Genomic DNA, 19,862 nt, shown 5'->3' on the forward strand with positions numbered 1-19,862 from the left:
TTTTATTCCTTTCTCTCTCATGCCTTTTTCATTTTCTGCCACTCTCTATTGCTCTTTTATTCTGCTTCTCTATACAAAGTCTGAATATTTGTGTTGTGCCCATTCAACAGGAATCAAGGGCTTTCAACAGGTCTGCTTGCTACTTACAAAAAAAGAGGAGAGGAGGACAAGGCAGCATAAAGAATCATTGTAATGGTGGGATACATGTGACATTCAAGCATAGTTCTAAATTTGCCATCTTGAAAAGCTAACAGTCAAGACCAACAAAAGAGACATTCAAACCTTTCATCCTATCCTTACATGCAACAGTTGTTTTACTTTTGGTCCACAGATTAGGTCAAATACTGGATGGGTTAGAGGTAGAGATTTTACAGTAATCATCACACTTTCATTCTCTGATTGGTGAAGCAAGGCCACGATGAGTGCACCCAGACACAACCACAACATGACCTCCCAGTAGAGCTCAGACAAGCCCAGGGTGACCTTGCAGTGCAACGTCAACATATCTTTAGAAGATTACAGCTCTCAATTCAACTAAAGAGACTAGACAACACAGCTAAAACAAGCCAATCACATCGTAATACACTGTGTTGAAAAACTGCACCATAACCCAGCATGGGGCAGATGGCCTTACTTTCCCAGGCTACCTGAGCTCTCTCTTTCACTCTCCCTCTCTCTATCCCTCACTCTTTCTCCCTGGAGCATCTCATCGAGAGTCCTAACTCTTTCCAGAGAGCTGAAGTGGGGCAGGATGGGACTCTGGCTTTATAGAACACCCACCGGTGTCTCTGGGACCTCTGCCTGCCAAACATGAGCTCACCACCACCATCACAGCAGTGCCAGAGCCAAGGGCTGCTTCAGCCAGGAGCCTCTGTGAGAACTCACACACTCACGCAACAAGCAGGAGAATCAACAGCACACAAAGCCTAGCACACACACACACACACACACACATTAATAAAAACATGCCGGCAGAAGTCAAGACACTCACCAAGGCATACTACTAGACACTCCAGAATGCTCTGACAACAACCAAGTGAGCAAAGTTCTCCAGGGGAACTAGAAGCGCTCACCAGAGAGAGAGAGAAAGAGAGAACATGGCAAGCTCCGGAGAAGAACACTCTAGAGAAGACACTCACCACAGAACACGAGGGCTTTGTGACACCGACGCTCACTATATTTCACTCAATCAGTGGAGCCAGCCGAGAGACAGCGGGACTCAAAACTCCCGTCAGACTTCAACTCCTGCCAAAGTTTTCCCCTCCAAGTAAGAGAACAATGCATGTTCGAGTGGAGCTGGTGAGAGGGAGGGGGAGCCGGCGTGGGGAGAGGAGGGAAGATGGGAGGAGAGGGGTGGAGATGGTGGTGGTGGTGGAGGGGGAGTGTACTGCTGTAATAAATCAGTGGGAGCCGTGGGGGCTGGAGGCAGCGGAGCGGAGGGCTGCTGACGCTCACAACGCCCCAAAGGGTGGAGCTGTGTGCTCTCTCTCCCTCTCACGGTCTCTCCTTCTCTCCCTCTTTCTCTCTCTCCCTCTCTGTTTCCAGCTGCAGCCCAGTGGTCACACGGCCTCTGGCCAACACACAACCATACACACACACACACACACACACACACACACTGAGCAACCACATGCTAATAAACATCCGTTGACCCGAGCCCTGGCATGTCTGTGTGACTATCTGTGTGAGAGAGGGTGTATGATAGAAAAGTGTATTAATGTTCATGACTATGTGTCTGTGGGTGATATCTGAGACAGGCGGAGTAGTTCTCCTTGAAGGTCAGTGTCTGAGTAACTCCAGCATCATGGGTGATCAAGACAAAAACAATAGATAAATACATGCAAACACACACACACACACTCACATATCCACCCACACCCAAACAAGGCTGTGGTATTCATCAGATAGCTTGTCTTAAGTGGCACAAACAGTAAGGATTTTACCAAGCATTGATATCATACAGCTAATTTTATTTATGAAGCATGCAAAAATTGCACTAAAATCCTCATGATCTGTACTTTGATCTACCAATATACAGAACTGAGCTCCAAACCAAACTGTTCCCATCTCCACCACCAGATGGCAGTATGAAGTAGCAGTTTCAGCACAGCCTTTACACAAAGGCTGACCAATAGGTCCATGGGTAATTGACACAGGAGAAAAAAGTACAGCCACTCTAAGAGCAAGATATCATATTCAAAAATAAGCACATGATTGGAATACCAATGTAAACATATCTACATACAGTACAATGATGCCAATCACTCATGTGGGACCTCTCAAGGTGCAACCTTTTTAATGACATCACTTTATGTCTGTATTCCACTTCTACTTTCACCAACCGAATCCTTTAAAGAGCAGACCCTTCCTATACAGTATAGGGTGAACGCTCCACTGTGTACCCTGCTGAGTGATAGACAGTGGTCAACACCCATAGAGACAGCTGCGGCCAGGCTGAGGGGTCAACTGAACATCTGCTTCTCCTTCGCCACAACAACCAGGGCGAAATGGCGAGAGGCATGTGCTGGGGGATGAGGGAGAGCTGAGAGGCGGTCCGATCAGCTGGGAAGCCACTGGAGCACGGCTGCCGTTTACAGGGTGAGCAGCCTTAAGGGTGTGAAGGCACTTCTTATTAAACATGGGAGGTCAAACATCATCAGCGTCACCAAGGCAGGAATAAGCAGCTGACCCCGTTAAGCACAAGACTGTGGCTTTGAGTGTTGTGGTTTGTGGTGGAAGAGAGTAATGGTTCTGACCTGAGCGCTAATAACCAGGCCGAGGGGCACAGAGGGAAAGATGGGTGTATTCAGAGATGGAAATGTGAGAGCCTTAGAGCCTCTGGGACAAAGTGTGAGACGTCAAGAGGGACAAACTGTCAGACCGATGTCCCATTGTACCTTTGCACGGGTGTGTGCATGCCTGTTTATATGTATGTGTGTGTGAATGAGCATGCCTGCTTATATGTACAGTATGTGCGTGTGTTTAACTGTGTGTGTGTGTATTAAGTGTGTCACAGAGTGGGGGGTTAGTGTGTGTTTATCTGTGTGTATTTGTGTGTGTGTGTGTGTGTGTGTGTGTGTGTGTAAGTGTGTCACAGAGTCAGGGGTTAGTGTGTGTGTCCGTGTGTGTGTGTGTGTGTGTGTGTGTCCCTCCAGATGACAGTCTTCGTATATAAAGCGTATGTAGCGAATAGAGCCTCGCTCCAACCCAACCCCATTCCCACCTAATCAGATCCCATTACACCTCAGTGAGTCTAGCCAAAGATTCCTCCAGCCTCTCTCTCCCATCCCTGACGATGACCAAAGACTCCTCAACCCGCCCTTTAGACGTGGGGGAGGGGAGGAGGGGATGGTATTGGATCAGGGATGCAGACGCATCCAAGTGTGCAGAGGGCACACCACTGAAAAAACACACACACACACACACACACACACACACACACACACACACACACAGCAGAAAGGGCATTTTTCCGCACCAGCACTCCCCCATGGCTCTCTGCACCCCCATCATCAGCTTGCTGTGGCAGTGGTGGTGGTGGTGGTGGTGGTGGTGTGTGTGTGTGTGTGTGTGTGTGTGTGTGTGTGTGTGTGTGTGTGTTCTGTATATATGTCACTGGGTTCACTGTCAAGCTTTTGTCCTTCAGCAGGCAAAAGAGACTGTTAGTGGAAAAATTTGTCAACATTTCTATTGCTTTCGCAGAGCCAGTACAGAATAGCTGGTCAACAGTGGAGATTAGGGGAATGAATAAACCTGAGACTGAGATGGCAAAATGACATCAGTGAAAACCTCTCATTCATTCTCCTCTAAAAACGCCATTGGTTGAGAGCACAGAGGTTGTCAAGACAACCTTGGCCAGAATGCAACAGATTGCTTTAGCAGGAAAACCTGCACAGGGGACTCAGAATTCAGAATTCCACACCAACCATGGGAATATGAATTACGAGGTAATGATAATATCATAGTCCTATATTATGCGATTATGTTCTAATGGGTTATTAAACAAGCAGAACTGGGACAAATTCCAGCTCACAAAATAGATGGAAATTCCACTAATGAATGCAAGGGCAGGAACGGTGGGAGGAGGTGGATGTATGTAGAAAGGCGGAGAGAGGGAGGAGGTGGAGGTAAAGGGAATGAGAGGAGTGGGGGATGTGGAGAATGGATGGGGGGAGTTAGGCCTGGGGCCCCTGATGTTCCTATAACACCGCAGGGGGCCCCAAAATAAAGACACAAAATGCAACACTGCTTGTGATGATGGGCTGTCTGGTAGTGGCAATGGGGAGTCAAAGTAGATTTTTACAAATACATTAATTCAAGTCCATTACATGAATTTTCTACAGGGTATTTTAAACCAAAAGCTAAATAAGTCCTTCCTTCTGCTTCAGTGAAAAAGGAATTATGGCATTTTTGTTTGTCTTCACTTTCACTGGTCACATGCATTCTTTCATCATTGCGGTACACCCCCAGCATTTGGAGTGAACCCACAATTTTAATGCATGAGCAGCTTATCCCGTTCCACAGGGAGGAGGTGTCCAGTGGACGGCCATCAGTGGTGCCCTTTGATCATCAGCATCAAAACACAATCACACCTCGGCTTCAGTGTGGTGTACAACATAAACCTCCAAAAAGTAGGCCGACTCTGTTGCTGGGCCAGATGAGGTCCAGTTCTGGGGCCAGAGTCGCGGACTCTCTGGGCAGCCTCTGGAGCCTCTCGGGCCTCTCCAAGCGGGGCATGTTTAATTCAGGGCTGCTGGCGTTGTTTTACTCTGCCCTTGTTTGCTCCTGATTAGCCACGGCTCACAGAGCTCCAGTCCCCACGGACAAGGCAGAAAGGGCCCAAAATTCCCAAAACGCCGAACTTGAATGGGCCGCGGCCCCTTGAGATGTGGCTGAGCACACTACCATGGCCACGGGACAATTGACCTCGTCTGAGATATATACCTCGTCTGAGACTCCTATGGGTCACACGTGCAAACCATCCATCAGGCCCTCTGCTTATTTAAAGGCCTTTTTCTGGTGTCCCAATCTGGTATGGACTACCACAGAAGAAGGCATGTTTTCATTTTGTTTTCTTTTTAATTTCCTTCTAACTTAAGGTCAAAAAATTACTCGGCCTGTGTCTGGTCTAGTTAAAGCAACCACATAGCAATATACTGTAAGAGCAGTGCTAGCAGCAGGCCCAGGGTCATTTTCAGTTGACCGAACCACACAAATAGCTTTTTCAGACTTTAACGTTTTGACGCACAGTGTCTTCCTCAGAGTCAAAAATCAATATGAGCAGCACTTTTTTAAGTGAACTTCTCCAGCAACTTCATTCCAGGTGCAGAGATGTTAAAAAGGAACCTGACTTGATGACAACTGTTTGCTAGACTCACCGTGGACACACACCTTGAGAGCAGGGGTGATGAAATTTTGTCTGGAAGTGTGAGATGTCACACCTGAGCTGCGTGTTTGAGTATCCCATGCATTGAAAAACGAACAAGAAAAGAAACAAGGCAACAAGATGGCCCCTGTGCTGCTTTCTCAGGATGGCAGCTATTCTGAGCACATCCGCCATCCGCTTGACTCATGAGTCGCTAGTGACTCAGCGAAGTTATGTAAAGGTCGCTCATCCATCGCTGGGATATACTTCACACTTTACAGCACGCGAGGTCTGTACGCAAAACTGGGAGGGGGGGAAAAAAAAACTAAAGTTTAAATTAAGTTCAGAGATGTTCAGTTACATCTGGAGGGGCACTGATTTCAAAAGAAATATAAATAACACACAGTGTAATGCGAAGCAACGTGGTGACTAAAATGCACATTGTGCGGTGTGCAGAAAAATATTTACAGATGTGACTTCTGCAAAATGCGGCGAATAATGCGATGTGACAGAGTCATTAGGTGCCATTAACAAGCACTTGAGTTACAGGCTCTGCTGATTGGCATGTCTAATTAATGTTTGTTCTGGAGGAAGTTCTCCCGCCATGTCGGGTGTGATTTAACACACAAGCTACAGCGTGCTTCATCAACAGCTTATTGTTGTTGTCCCCCCCCCCCCAGTTCCCTCCCGCCTGTTAAAAGCAAGCCGAAATGTCTTAAATGAGACGAACTCCGACTAATTGCAGTCGATCTGGCTGTGACAGACGTGCTGTAAGCACAAACAGCCCATGTAGTCTCTGCAGACACCACAGAAGGATGTCAGTAAAGGGAGACCTGAGAAGCGTCCTTGACAAGAGGGATAAACTGGGAAAGCTGGATGATTTCCCAAAAGATGTTGTTCTTGTTGGTTTTGACATCTGTTTTGCTAATATGCCTAAAGAAAACAAACATTTGATGGTTATAAAATTCACATGGGAGAAAAAAAAAACCGCAATCTCATTTCCACTCCAATTTCTTCTTTTGATTTCCGGTGAAGTGTTCCGGCTGCTTGTGCGAGGTTTTGGTTACAGTAACACGTCAGAAGGATTTTTGCTGCTGACACTCAATGCTTGGATAAAAAAAAAACTTTGCAAAAGTATGGAATGACTTTAGTTTAAGCTAACAGCTCTAAAGCTTTTAAAGCTCGCTGCATTCGGGCTCACTTTACAACATTTTCCAGCCACCTTCATCTTACCCTCAGTCTCACCTCCCACTCGTTACTCTGCTCCTGAACTGAGAGTTCAACCAAGTGTTCTGTGTTGTGATTGGTGCTTGTGGAGGCAATGCCCAATATTCTGCCCAGTGATTGGTGCTTGTGGAGGCAATGCCCAATATTCTGCCCTGTGATTGGCAGGTTGACAGCTCCTTTGTGTGCAACTCCATGTTCACTGGTCTCTCAGTGACCGGCACTACCTCTAGCCCATATATTGGACTCCATACTGGACTTTACAAACAGTAGCCAGACACCTCTCCCCAGGGACGTCCTGTTTTCCAGCTGACTGAGTCCAACACCTCCGTGATGCACTCAGAGTGTCCCGGGGGACTACATGTTCTTCTGCTGACAACCACAACCTTCTGGGCGCGAAGTGGACACGGGCGCCGTCTCCTCGGAAGCGGCCCGCTGTCTCTTCGCATCCACCTCCAAGCTCGGCCCCGTGGGCCCCAGGGACCTGCTCCCCGTCTGCCACCGCTGAGGTGCATCTTGGCCGGCCGCAGCAGAGCACGCAGGCGAGGGAAAGGAGTGGAGCGTTTGGGTGAACAAGATTTTCCGGAGCAACAAAACAAAGCCTAAAGCAGTCACAAGCACGATAGAAACAGCCCTGGTGACGGCAAACTTCAAACCTTCGTGTTGTTTTTAAAAGCTGGCCTAGTTTAGGTACCTCAGAGAGGGCCAGACGTCGGGGGTAAAAAGTCAGTCTTATTTTTTCTGCTGGTGGAATTTGTTGGAGTCACTGAGCGAGCATGCTGGAATTGGTCACCCCTCCCTCTCCAGTGTTTTCTGTGTTCAGTGCATTCGCAACCTCAAGCATTCCTGTCATGGCTCAGGGCTTAGGGTGCATTTGAGTTGGTAAGTTGTGTGTGCCAACTTCAGTGTGACTGTATTATATATGATAACACATCGAAATGTAGCACAGGCCTCACTGGGGCAAATGCAACAACTTTGACAACACGTGGTAATGGATTTATGCCTTGCTGATTGGACGTGACGATTAATATACCAGTTACTTGGCAGACAGCATTATTATTGAAGGCAATTGCAAATTCTGAGTTGTGATGTATTAAGCATTCAATCCAACTAATTAATCTGAGGTTAAAGTGAATCCCTGGAAACGTTTCAGAACCAGTTCATGTGAGCAAGACATCAAAAGAAACGGGACGCCAGTCAGCAAGAAACAGTTATTCAGACCTGGCCTGAGGGACAATAAATGTATATTTTCTGACTATTCTAAGCAAGGAAGGATTATGACTGCCTGGCTATAATATTTGTAACCGTCTAGCAGAACTATGTAGGTGGCCCACATGCTACAATAAATCCTTCTCTCACCACCCATTAGCATGTGACACATGCTATAAAGACCAATATGAACACACATTTACATGTGCACACGCGTGCGCGCGCGCACACACACACACACACACACACACACATACAGAGAGGGAGAGAGAAAGAGGGAGAGAAAGAGGGAGAGAGAGAGAGAGAGAGAGAGAGAGAGAGAGAGAGAGAGAGAGAGAGAAGAGAACACAGTCACAAATGATTGTGTATGCATCATGAATGATGAAGGGGATTGATTCTGCGGTCGATAGCCAACCCAGTCCACCCAGCCTGCAACCCCTACCCATTCCCATGGCGATGGTGGTGGTGACGGGGAGGGGGTGAGGAGGGGGCTGTTACAGTGAGCTGTCTGAGAGTCAGGTTCCCTCACACTGTGGGCCTGATCACTGATGATACACACCACCCCAGCACACCCCTGCCCCCTCCAGCACCTCAGTCTCCCAGCAGGCTCTCACCACAGAGGAACCCCCCACCACCACACACACACACACACATACACACACACACCACCCGGTCTCGTCGGCCGGCGCTGCTTCCCTCAGCATTGGGCCTACTGAGGGAGAGACACTCCACACAAGCTGCACTTACAGCCTGGAATGGCAGACGGCTCACAGAGCACACGCTGTTACCGAAAAGAGAAACAGGAAAAACAGGAACCCCTCCCAATCACCACCCTATGAAATATACATTCCCTCACTCCTTAATAATTTAGCATGCTAAAGGAGCAGCCTCTGGAGTCCAAAATATTTTTGCCAAATTAGAAATGAAATCATTAGCGCCATGAATTATCCACAGAGACACTCGGCCTGTGCAGAGGGTGGTGCGACGAGATTAAGCACACATTTACGGCTATCATAGCAGGGCGGTTTTATGACTTATTAAAGGGTAATGCAGTCGAGCGCGGATAACACGACTAATATTAGCAAAGCCATAAAGAGGCAGGGAAGCAGATTGATATGGAGTCATGGGGTGCTTTTCCTACACCTGCTTCATGTGGAGTGGGGAAAATGAGAGAGACTGTGAGAACGGTTAACTCAAATGTGTTGAATGAAATAATTCCTTTAAACTTCATTACTTAAACCAGTGTGTTTCAACCTTTTTTGTGCCACAGCACACTTTTGACACTTAAAATGTCCCACGGCAGACTAACATCCTGTATGAAGAAAAAATAAACATAGGCCTACCATGGCCTAAAACTTATCATATGGCCTTATTATGGCTTGTATGCAAGACCTTCTCAATAAAACAAGCGCCCTCCGTTTCATATGTAGGTGACTATATCTAATTTTGTTGTTGTTATGAACTGGATATGTGATGATTTTGTGAATACTGGACATGAGGCTCCCATTGTACAATGTCTGCATACCACAAATAGTGAAATTATACACTCAATGAGAGCATGTAAATTCTTTGTTGCAACGTAGGCTTGCTTTTCTGGACCAATGAAGTGACATTTGGGTAATTTTCTGCGGCACCCCTGATGATCTCTCACGGCACACTAGTGTGCCCCGGCACAGTGGTTGAAAAAGAAGAACTTCACTATTTGCTCAATAGGATTTATTCATGTCACTTCCAAGATCACTATCAAGAATCAAGATACTAGAGATAGTATAGATAGATATAAGATAAGCGGTTAATACCATAACACTGAATATGAGCTGATGAACAAAACTACTATGCGTACATTTAATCACCCCTGGAATATAGCCAGGAAAAAAGGTAGGATGTTTTTCCTTTAAAACTGGCCCACAGCTAGGGATGGCAGCACATATACTGTGTGTGTGTGTGTGTGTGTGTGTGTGTGTGTGTGTGTATAGAAGTGGGCCATTACCACATTTGGGGCAGGTTGAATGTATTCAGCTGTCTAAATGAACAGTATGCTGGGCTGAGGGAATGGCACCAGTGCCGAGTCATTGTGTCTGAGCCGCTATCTTCACCTGCACGTGTGGGCCGAGAGCCTATGACTGATGGCCCTCCTTTGGATAAGCCCCCTCGTCTGGCGCTGAACCCATTCACACGTTCGCCGTAGCGGTACCGCTAATTCTAAATCATTTTCCACCATTATCGGATAATTCCAGCTGAGATTGGGCCTTTTTGTGGCTCACCCTCTCTCCTATTGTTACATCCTTTCATCCCCTGTCATTTTCTTCTCTTGTGTTCTGTCTTTCCATTATATTTCCCACTCTGTCCCTGTTTCTCTTTCTTTCTTTTTTTTCTCTCTCTCCCTCTCTGCGGCAAGACTACCAGACAGATCTGTAAATTGCTCCCCAGCCTCCTCAGTGATGGCCTATCTGTCTTCATCCGGTTGCTCTCTCCCTCTCTCTCTCTCTTAATACCTCTTTCTCCCACTCACGTATCTCTCCATTCACACACACACACACACACACACACACACACACACATAGACCCACACAGTCACATTACACAGAGTGAGAGAGAGAGAAAAAGAGAGAGAGAGAATCGCACACAGGCACACAAAGACAAACACAAATACACACAAAAACACACACACACACACACAGTTAAGTGTGCTGGCCTTCATGATCCTACTGTCTGTCCCCCGGCGCACTGTAGCAACGCATCACTAACTGACTAAATAAGACTAATCTCATGATTTCAAATAGTCAGCGCTTGCTCAGCCCGATACATGGATCACGCGGGGGGAGGGGGGTTGTGCAAGACGAGATACAAGAGACCAAAAATAGCAGCAACGCAAACCAAATGTGTACCAGTGAATGTTCTGGAAATAAACAACATTACATGATCAATACTGACACGTCTGCCCACATGAGTGCAGCTGACCTAAATGCTATGCCGTAATTACGGCTTCCCAGTGCGGGTTTCTTATGTTTTGTATTCGGTTATATTCCCCCCCCCATTCTGCTGCTCCTGTGGAGGGCCTTCAGACAGACAGACTCTCTGTTCTTCACTCTGGCCGCCGCTGACTCTGTTTACATCTCGCTCCCCACTCACATGATCAATATTATTCCACATCAACGGACGGTCTCAGTGTGCTAATCAGGTACACTTTGGTTCCAGCTCTCTGGGAGTCACATAGTGCTGTATTTTGTCTAGGGTTTTTCCATGACAAATGTTTCTCATGTCGACTGGGCTGCCTGATCCTGAAATGAAAAGGATATAGGCTATATATTGGGACTGAGCTTGTGTTTGTGCAACGTATTTGTAATGCACTTCTGTGTAAGATGGAGAAGTGGAGCATGACAGGAGCAGGGCTGAGGACATGGCTATTAACTTCCCAGCAAGCGCAGTAACTGATTAGCCTGAATAGCCTGCAGGCATTCACTCCCAAAACAGAGGTGTGATGGATGTTCTTCAAGCTCTTTAAAAGGTTTAAAGCCCTACTTGTCCATAAAAAATGTTATCCAGCAGACCAGACAGCTACTGGGCAAGAGAAACGTTACTCAGAGAAACGTTGATTAGAATAAACTAGAATAATCTACATCTAAGCCACTTTTTGTACCAAATAGTACTTTTGTGAGTAAAGGGTGTTTTGAGATAAAATACATTAAAAAAGCTCTGCCTCAGTTGAAAGCCAGGGTTTCTAAGAGAGTTTCTTCCACACTTCCACACTAAGCTGAGGGACTGTTCTTTCTCCCATTACTATAATGGAATGGAAAGGTACAGTATGAGTGTGAATGTGAAAAGTAGGTCTGCCACTATGACAGAACAAAGCAGCTTGAGGGAGCAAGAAGATGAGGGAGGGAGAGAGAGAGAGAGAGAGAAAGAAAGAAAGAAAGAGAAAGAAGAGAGAAAGAGAGAGAACAGGTGCTGAGGCGGAGGAGAGAAGGCTGGCGGGGATTAGTAGGGATGCAGGAAGCAGCAGCTTGTCTCCAGGCTGAACACAAGCGTGCTGCTCACAGCCACATACAGTACATAAACCAGCCAGGAGGGAAATAAGACAGACATATTTACTCGCAAATGTAAACAAAAACACTTGTGCACATTCCCAAATACACACCAGTGCACTGCACCTACAAATACACACCAACACACTTTGACCATTTATTTATGTCCACATGAAGAAAATGGTACAAGGACACAAATATGCAGTACGCAAACTCATAGACCAGTGGCATACAGCAGGTCTCAATATCTCTCAATAAGCATAATACTCAGTTCTTAAGGGTATAAGTAGCAACGTCTCCGCCATATGTGGCTGTTGCGAATAATAGCAGAGATGGTACAGTACTTTGCAAGCTGTTTAGCCCTCTCTCTCTCACACACACACACACTTCTATACAAATATGAACATACAAATAAAGCTGGCCTTGCATAAGGACACACCAATAAACACATCACCGATCAACAGCTGTCAGCCACCATAGAAAAGTCTTTTCTATATTTCATCTCTTTCCAGCCCATAACAGCACTCTACAGATGCCAAATGGTATCAGCCGTCTAGTCCGCAACTGTCTCCATGTCACAGAGAGAGAGAGCAGCAATGATTACAATGTTTATGAGTTTGTGTGTGTGTGTGTGTGTGTGTGTGTGTGTGTGTGTGTGTCTGTGTGTAAATTTAACGAGGGCACAGCTGCGCTAACTTCTTTTCACGGCATTGCACCACAGCATTGCGGTGCAAATCACTCTGCGTAAGCCATGAAGTTCACACCGAAACAACAGCCTGCCATCTCGGTCTGCTGTCTGTCTATCCATCATACTGACAGACTCTGTGTGTGTGTGTGTGTGTGTGTGTGTGTGTGTGTGTGTGTGTGTGTGTGTGTGTGTATGTGTGTGTGTGTGTGTGTGTGTGTGCACGCCTGCCAGCATCCATTGTGTGCAAGGAAGGATGAGGTTATTCCAACCAAACCACTGGAGTGAAACCACAAGAACCGGCGAGCAGGGTTATCTCCTTGCCTGAGTGACCTGGGAGAAAGAGCAAAAAACACTCACAGAAAACAGAAAACACGAGCCAGTAAAGAGACAGACAGAAAGTTAGCCAGAGAATAAGCACTTGGAGATCATTCCTTTGTAGGCCTGAGAAGGAACAGAGACAGTTCTTCTAGAACTTCTCACAGAAAAAAAGTGGAGCATGGCGAGTTGATGTGGAGATCGCTTAGTTGACTGGCAGTAGACACAAGCTCATCCATTTTAATGACTGACTGTAATTACAACTGCTAACCATTAATCATTGCTAGAGCACATACACCCACAGGCTATCAAACAAGAGGTCCCATTCAAACCTGCTGACACAGTAAACAACAGTAATTAATTAGCAAGTCACAGCCCCAGGACAAGTGCCGAGAAAGGGCATAATGGATACCTCATGTGACCTTGGTCGCGTTTCTTTGTTCTTTAACAGGGAACAATCGCTACATGTGTACACGCTCTTAATGGGTGCAGTGTAGGATGAAAATGTGATCATGGAAGACATGGAAGACACTGTGGCCTTAGTTCTCTGTCCAGAGTGACAGACTGAAGCGTATGCATTTTGAGTCGGATCAGCAGAATGTCTGCGGCCTTGGGTGATTGCGGAGTGTCTCCTCTCTCCGCTCGACTCCTCTTCTCTCCGCTCCTCTCCTGCCGGGCCGGCGCTGCCCGGGGCCGCGCCGCCCGCGCCATTAAGGCCGCTTCCAGGAAAAGCATTAATGTAATAAGAGGCGCTGATGCCGGCGCTGACATTCCGAATCCCGGAGCCGGAGCCACAGGGAGCCGCCTCTGCCAAAACCGGGATGGCTCACTTGGGCCGAGGTTTCTGTGGGCAGTGTCTGGTCTGGTGGTATCTGCCCTGGACAAGGCTTACGTGCGGAACACGTTCGGCATTCAGCTCGACAAAACCACACCATTACGCCAACGACCACAAACCCTGAGCAAGGGGACATGAGGACATCGAATGAGAAAGATTGCCGAGATCGGCATTTTCCGCCGACATGCACCCCATTATCTATCTGGCAGAGGGCTGACGTACAGTATATGGCCATCGCTGTGGTACAGCCAATGCAGCGAAAGGCGAAGATATAAATCGAGATAATCACATTATATCCATGAAAACCTGATTATATTAGGAAATCAGCCACAGGCCTTTTATGATGCATTCACATCCCAGGCGGTTTTCCTCTCCATGTTATCTCTTAAATTTTAAGCACCTTTCCTCTCTTTTTCACCCTCCACTTTCGCCTGAAGCCATTAGTCAAACTAACTCCCCTCCGTAAGTCTCGACAAGTCGAAAAAGAGTTTTTTCGTCTCTGCTTTCTTTCCACTGCGGCGCGCTGTGATGACAAGTGAAAGCGGTGGACTTGGGCCAAAACAAACAACGCCTCCACACTCGGGAGGAAGGGTGTGAACATGACCCTCCACCCAGAGCCCCCCGCTCCTCCACCTACGCTCCCCTCTCTGGTGCACGTGCTGTTTGGACTGGCTCTCCTCTCCTCTCTTCCTAATCTCATCAGACATTTTCTACTTCGAGTTACTTACTCTCTCTCTCTCTCACACACACACACACACACACACACACACACACACACACACACACACACACACACACACACACACACACACACACACACACACACACTATCCCCCACGGTGAGACTCCGTTTGGTTGTGTAGGAGGGTTTGAATGGCCAGGGACGTTCGCTGGACAAGCAGCATGCCAGTGCTCCCGCCAGGCGCTATCGCTGGGATCACTGCTGACGGCTGCAGGTTTAACGGCCTCTCTCCACAGGACTGAGAGGAGTCACACCCTGATAACCTTCCAGCTCGTCCACTGCTGGGCAGCTGAGGGGGGATCAGGAGGTGTTGGGGTCGGGGTTAATGTTTGCACAAAGCTCGCCAGTGCAAGACCACCCAGAGCTTTCTGACGTGAGTAACTACAGATTTAACAACACGAGGGAAACAACTGACCAAGACATTAACTAAAAAAAGAGATATGATGGTGATATTTTCTCACACTTTATTGTTTCTCTGAAGAATATCTCAATATTTTCTGGATTAACAGACATGGATTGCGAAAGGTACTGAGAACTAGGACATGCCTGGTGATTTTCAGAGCCTCTCAGGTCTCTCTCTGGAAGGGGTGAGCTGCGTGGTCTTGGCTCAGGTGGAGAGAAGCTGACCGGGCCGTCTGTTCTGCACCATGAATGTAAATGAGTTGTATGTGGGCCAATGGCAGGCCCCTGCTGAGTAACCCGTAACCCCTGCTGAGGAGGAGCGGGGTGGGGTGGGGTAGGGGGAGGCGCTGGGCTCCAGATGAAGCCGTGGCGATGGAGGAATAAACTCACTGTGATGTGGGAGTAGTAGAAGCACAGGGGGGGGGGGGGGGGGGGGGGAACTAGGCCACCCAACATGTTGTCATCGAAGCCTTCAGAGCACTCGTCACATCTTGGAGCTGACATCAAAGCACCAGGCAACAACAATGGAAAAAGCGCCCAAATAAAAAAAATGATTAGATTACTTAAAGAGGAATGGGACATGCATAGCTATGCCTGTTATGTCTGGGAAAGGGCTGGATGGCTTGTGCCACATGACCAGGACATAAAGGATCAAATGGACTGCGTGCAGATGTGCTAAATGTCCAGAGAGGACTTATTAATACTGTACGATGCATCTGCCTCCAAACTTCTCAAATGAAACCATGTCTGTTCAACATACTGCAGTGCAGACCCTTTTAGAAACTTGGTCAGTGGCATTTTTTCCAGGCGATTCGCGGAGTGCGGCAAATTGAAACGGAATGCAGTGCTCCCGTGGCCTGCTGCACGCCAGCTTGAGACGCACGGCATGCACCCGCTGACTCTCCTGCCCAAATGACTCATGCCAGCCTCCGCACGCACAGATGTAAACACAATGACATATATGTCAAGACATTACACTGCACTTCCATTTCCATGAATACTAAGTAGTTCTCGGCGGCCAGGCGGGATTGGTCGTCACGGCAGCCGCTGGTCGTGAAATCCCCCTGGCCTGCTTTCTGGGATTTGGGCCGTCCGCTGACGGATTTCAAGCTGCTCCGGTAGTTTACGACGATCACGGAATGACACAGCATTATGTGCGCAGGAGGTTCCAGAGACAGACACACAGACGCAGGCATTCGTACCTTCACGTAAACATGTCAGGACGTTGTAGGCTGATGGTGCACCAGGGAGCTAGGAAGGGTCCATCTTTCAAAAAGTGGAATATAGATGAGAGTTTACATTTGGGGACTGTAAATAATCTTGCTTTGCAATGGAAAAAAACACTGACACTGGCCTGTTCAGTGTCCAAGCAAGGATCAGGTATGTCTCAAAACAATAACACTTCACACACAGCAGAAGCTATGATTTACTGGACTTTCGTCAAGGACTTGCCACTCTCCCATTTCACCCTCCTTAGAATCTGAACTCTCTCACACGCATACACAGATTTCCACAACATTTCTCTCGTTGTTCCCTCTCGAATCTAAAAGCGAATTAGCGTTAGAGTTAGTGTGAAGGGCAGGCCGCGTGCCTCTGGGGGGGTCTCTGGTGACTCTAGCTCCAGCTGTGCTGCACGACAAAAGGGGTGCTTAGCCTGGAGCCGCTACGGCCAAGATGACAGCTCGCCCTGCACGCCCTCTCCCAGCACTTCACCACTCCTCTTTTTTCTTCTCTTTCACTGACTTTCTGGCTGTCTCACTCACTCCCGCCAGTGCTCTGTCCTCAGTTCTTTTTTGAACTCTTCTCAGGTCACTTCCAACACAAATGCACACGTGCACGCACGCACGCACGCACGCACGCACGCGCATGCACGCACACACACACACACACACACACACACACAGCAGCAGCAGCAGCAGAATCTAAATCAAGGGCAGCATGGAGTCAGTCAGGTTGTGAGTCCGCAGTCTCTCGCTGCCATATACCTCCCTTTTACTGCCTCATAAGACGTGGAGCCTCAAAGGTGGCCCAGCACAGCCCTCCCCTCAAATCTGACCTGCTGGTCAGGGAGGTGCAGCACAGCGGGGGTGGGGGGTTGGGCAGCCGGGCTGCCAGAGATACAGGATGGGGTAGGGAGGGAGGGAGAGAGGGAGGGATGAAAGGAGGGATGAAGGGATGAAGGGATGGATGGATGGGGAGAGTGAGAGGACACGAAACAGAGCCACAGTGCAGGATGAGCAGGATGGGCAGAGAGAGATAAGGGTCAGTGCCTGGTGAGTTTGGGCCCCTGGCGACAGCTGATTGACCTGTCCGCTTGGCCCAGCAAACTTCTCTGCCTCTGTTTCATGAAACTAATTACTACCCATAATGCACCTCTCCATCACCAGGAGAGCCCCCGGGGCAGAACACAGATAAGGAGAGACAGATGGATGGGGAGAGAGATAGAATGAGAGGGAGTGAGAGAGAGAAAGAAAAAGAGAGAGAGAGAGTGTGTGTAAGAGAGAGTGAGTGAGTGTGTGTGTGTGTGTGTGTATGTGTGAGTGAGTGAGTGTGTGTATGTGTGAGTGAGTGAGTGTGTGTGTATGTGTGAGTGAGTGAGTGTGTGTATGAGTGAGTGAGTGAGTGAGTGAGTGAGTGAGTGAGTGAGTGAGAACAAGGTTGCAGACTCATCGGACATCTGCCTCTGGCAGGACTGACTGACACACTCAAACAAACTCATACACACACTCACATTCACACACAGACCAAATCCTTTTTCACTTACCAGAGTGGAACCCAAAAACATGTCCCTTGTTATTTTTAATATCTGTGGCTCAGACCTTAATACTGATTGAGTGAGTGTTTCACAGACTTGCGGAATTCGATGTTACGCAGGGAAATTGGAAACACTTCATCCTTCTTTATTTAAATTAAACCATAAATACTATTCCACACAACAACACTGTGTGCCCCATTAATATCCTGAAAAGATTATTGCAGCACTGATTTGAGAAATAAAATCATGCCAGCTTAAAGGCGTTATTATGGTGTTATTCTTGGAAAAAACAAAATGCATTAAGGGCTTCTATTTGCTCCATCTGGCTGAATTCACAGACATCGAATACATTAAGTGCTGCTATCCACAGAGTATTATATGTATTTTCCTAATGACTTCACGTAGCTCTATCTAAATTGAGAGCAAAAGATTACAGGTTATCATTCTAGGTTACTGCACCCTTTATGTGCTTTTCCATGGCACACTATGACTGCAAACAAGAACATAATTTGCATGCATGGATCCATATTTTCAACTCCAATAAATGTTACTCCTCTCAAATCTGAATGGAAATGTACTGTACCTCAACTATTTGACAAGGTTCATTCGTTCCACATTTTTGAATCTGAGAAAGTCTTTCAGATAAAATTTTAACCTTTTCTGACCCATGGGTTATGTGTTTGTGTGTCCCTTTTTCCTGAATGTGATTTTGTACTGCTTTGTGATTGTCTGTTAAAGGAAATAGTGCGGTTTGTGTTAAGATCCTCATTACTCAGTTCACAGAGGACTCTTTGGGGTGAGTACTATTGTTGGGCAAAGGGGGATTCTGTAAAGTAGTTGTCCTGTCATTCTAACAGAATAGAAAGATTAGGCATAGTCAGAGTGTAACAGCTTTAATTTTTAAACTATTCTTTGACTATTGCCCTTCTATGCTTTTATTAGGTATTCCTGTTTGATTGCGTTTATGTAAAGCACATTGAATAACCTCTGTGTATGAAATGTGCTATTTAAATAAAGTTGACTTGACGCAAGGAACTGAGTAGAAGTACATTGGACGTTTAGTGCTTTTGAGGCAGAGGATGGCCATTACCCAGATATAATGTCAAAAGGGATACTGTAGACAGCTAGTTGCCACTGACTCACCCAACAGCAGAAAAGGTCACTTTGGACATGGACTTACCTGTAGGGAAGGAGAACAGAAAGACATGTTCAGAATGCCATTACACATACATGTACTGTTATAAAAACACACATGCATAATAGTGAGGTTATAAGTTGAAACATGTTAAGCACAAACATATAAAAGATACATCATGACACTTCCAGCCTCTCAGGTGCGCAAAAATCCATTTCTTCATGCATATTTGCCACGACTATATCCAGTAGTTCTTATTAGTACTCATATGAAGTACAAGCCTGGTAAATCTGTACTTACAGTAGGCATTAACAGAAAGGGACACATATTGGGGACAAATGAATAAAAAAACAGCCTTCAATGATGTTTTTATGTCTGAAATTTGTCCTCTCTTAAAATCTGATAAATGGCTCACAATAATTCATATATATAAATAAATCTCATTCCTTTTTATATCAAAATCTGCCTCTGAAAATCAACCCAAAAATTGCTCTTTGAGAGGATTTCACAAAGCTGATAAATAGGACAATAGAACCTTGAAACTTTATGAACCTTGACTGTCACAGTCAACCCCCCCCCCCCCCCCCCCCCCCCTTATGTCTTTATGTCCAGCGAAAAGACAGTTCTCTGCTCAGTGTTCTCCCTGCTCAGTGTCCTCGTAACTACGGTGACAAATATGGCTTGTGATGGGCATGTAGCCGGCAGGCAACAGCATCCCATAATAACGGCACTAATCTGATGAGCGGCGACCGTGCCAGAAGGCGGAGGCCGCCCGCCTGCCCGCCCGGTGTGTGCTGGGCGAGGGCTTCCCCTCATTAGCGTCTAATTTGGCTGGCATGAGTTTATTACAATAGGGCACGGGGCACGGCAGCGCCTGTCTCCAGCAACATCTAATAAACTCACACTCAGGGAGCGGCGAGGCAAGTCTGGCAGATATAGTCAGAGCCAAAAATCTGAGCTTCTAATCTATTTAGTCTGAAAGGGCTGCCTTGGCTACTCTGTATGGTGGAGGAGTTCTAAGGAAATGGAATACCAATGTATGGTTTTGAGAGGAGAAGGAAACTCCTTGACCATCTGGGAAAAAAATAGAAAAGCCTTTATCGAATGCATGAGGAATGGAAGTAATTTCTGAGAAACAAAGACATCAAAACTTTCGAGCCTGCAAGT

At 46.9% G+C, this 19,862-nt stretch overlaps 1 protein-coding gene across 4 annotated transcripts in view; it reads right to left on the reverse strand.

Annotated features, from left to right (window-relative positions):
- The window catches only part of sash1b (SAM and SH3 domain containing 1b), an 80,705-nt gene that overhangs the window by 27,008 nt on the left and 33,835 nt on the right, over positions 1-19,862 (reverse strand). The window contains exon 1 of one of the 4 annotated variants that reach the window (XM_042072913.1): positions 1,140-1,326. The exons of 2 other annotated variants lie outside the window; for them this stretch is intronic. The gene's annotated coding sequence lies outside the window, so the exon portion shown is untranslated. One more of the 4 variants, XM_042072914.1, reaches the window with a different exon arrangement.

Source organism: Alosa sapidissima, chromosome 19, assembly GCF_018492685.1.
Source record: "Alosa sapidissima isolate fAloSap1 chromosome 19, fAloSap1.pri, whole genome shotgun sequence".
Taxonomy (NCBI): domain Eukaryota; kingdom Metazoa; phylum Chordata; class Actinopteri; order Clupeiformes; family Clupeidae; genus Alosa; species Alosa sapidissima.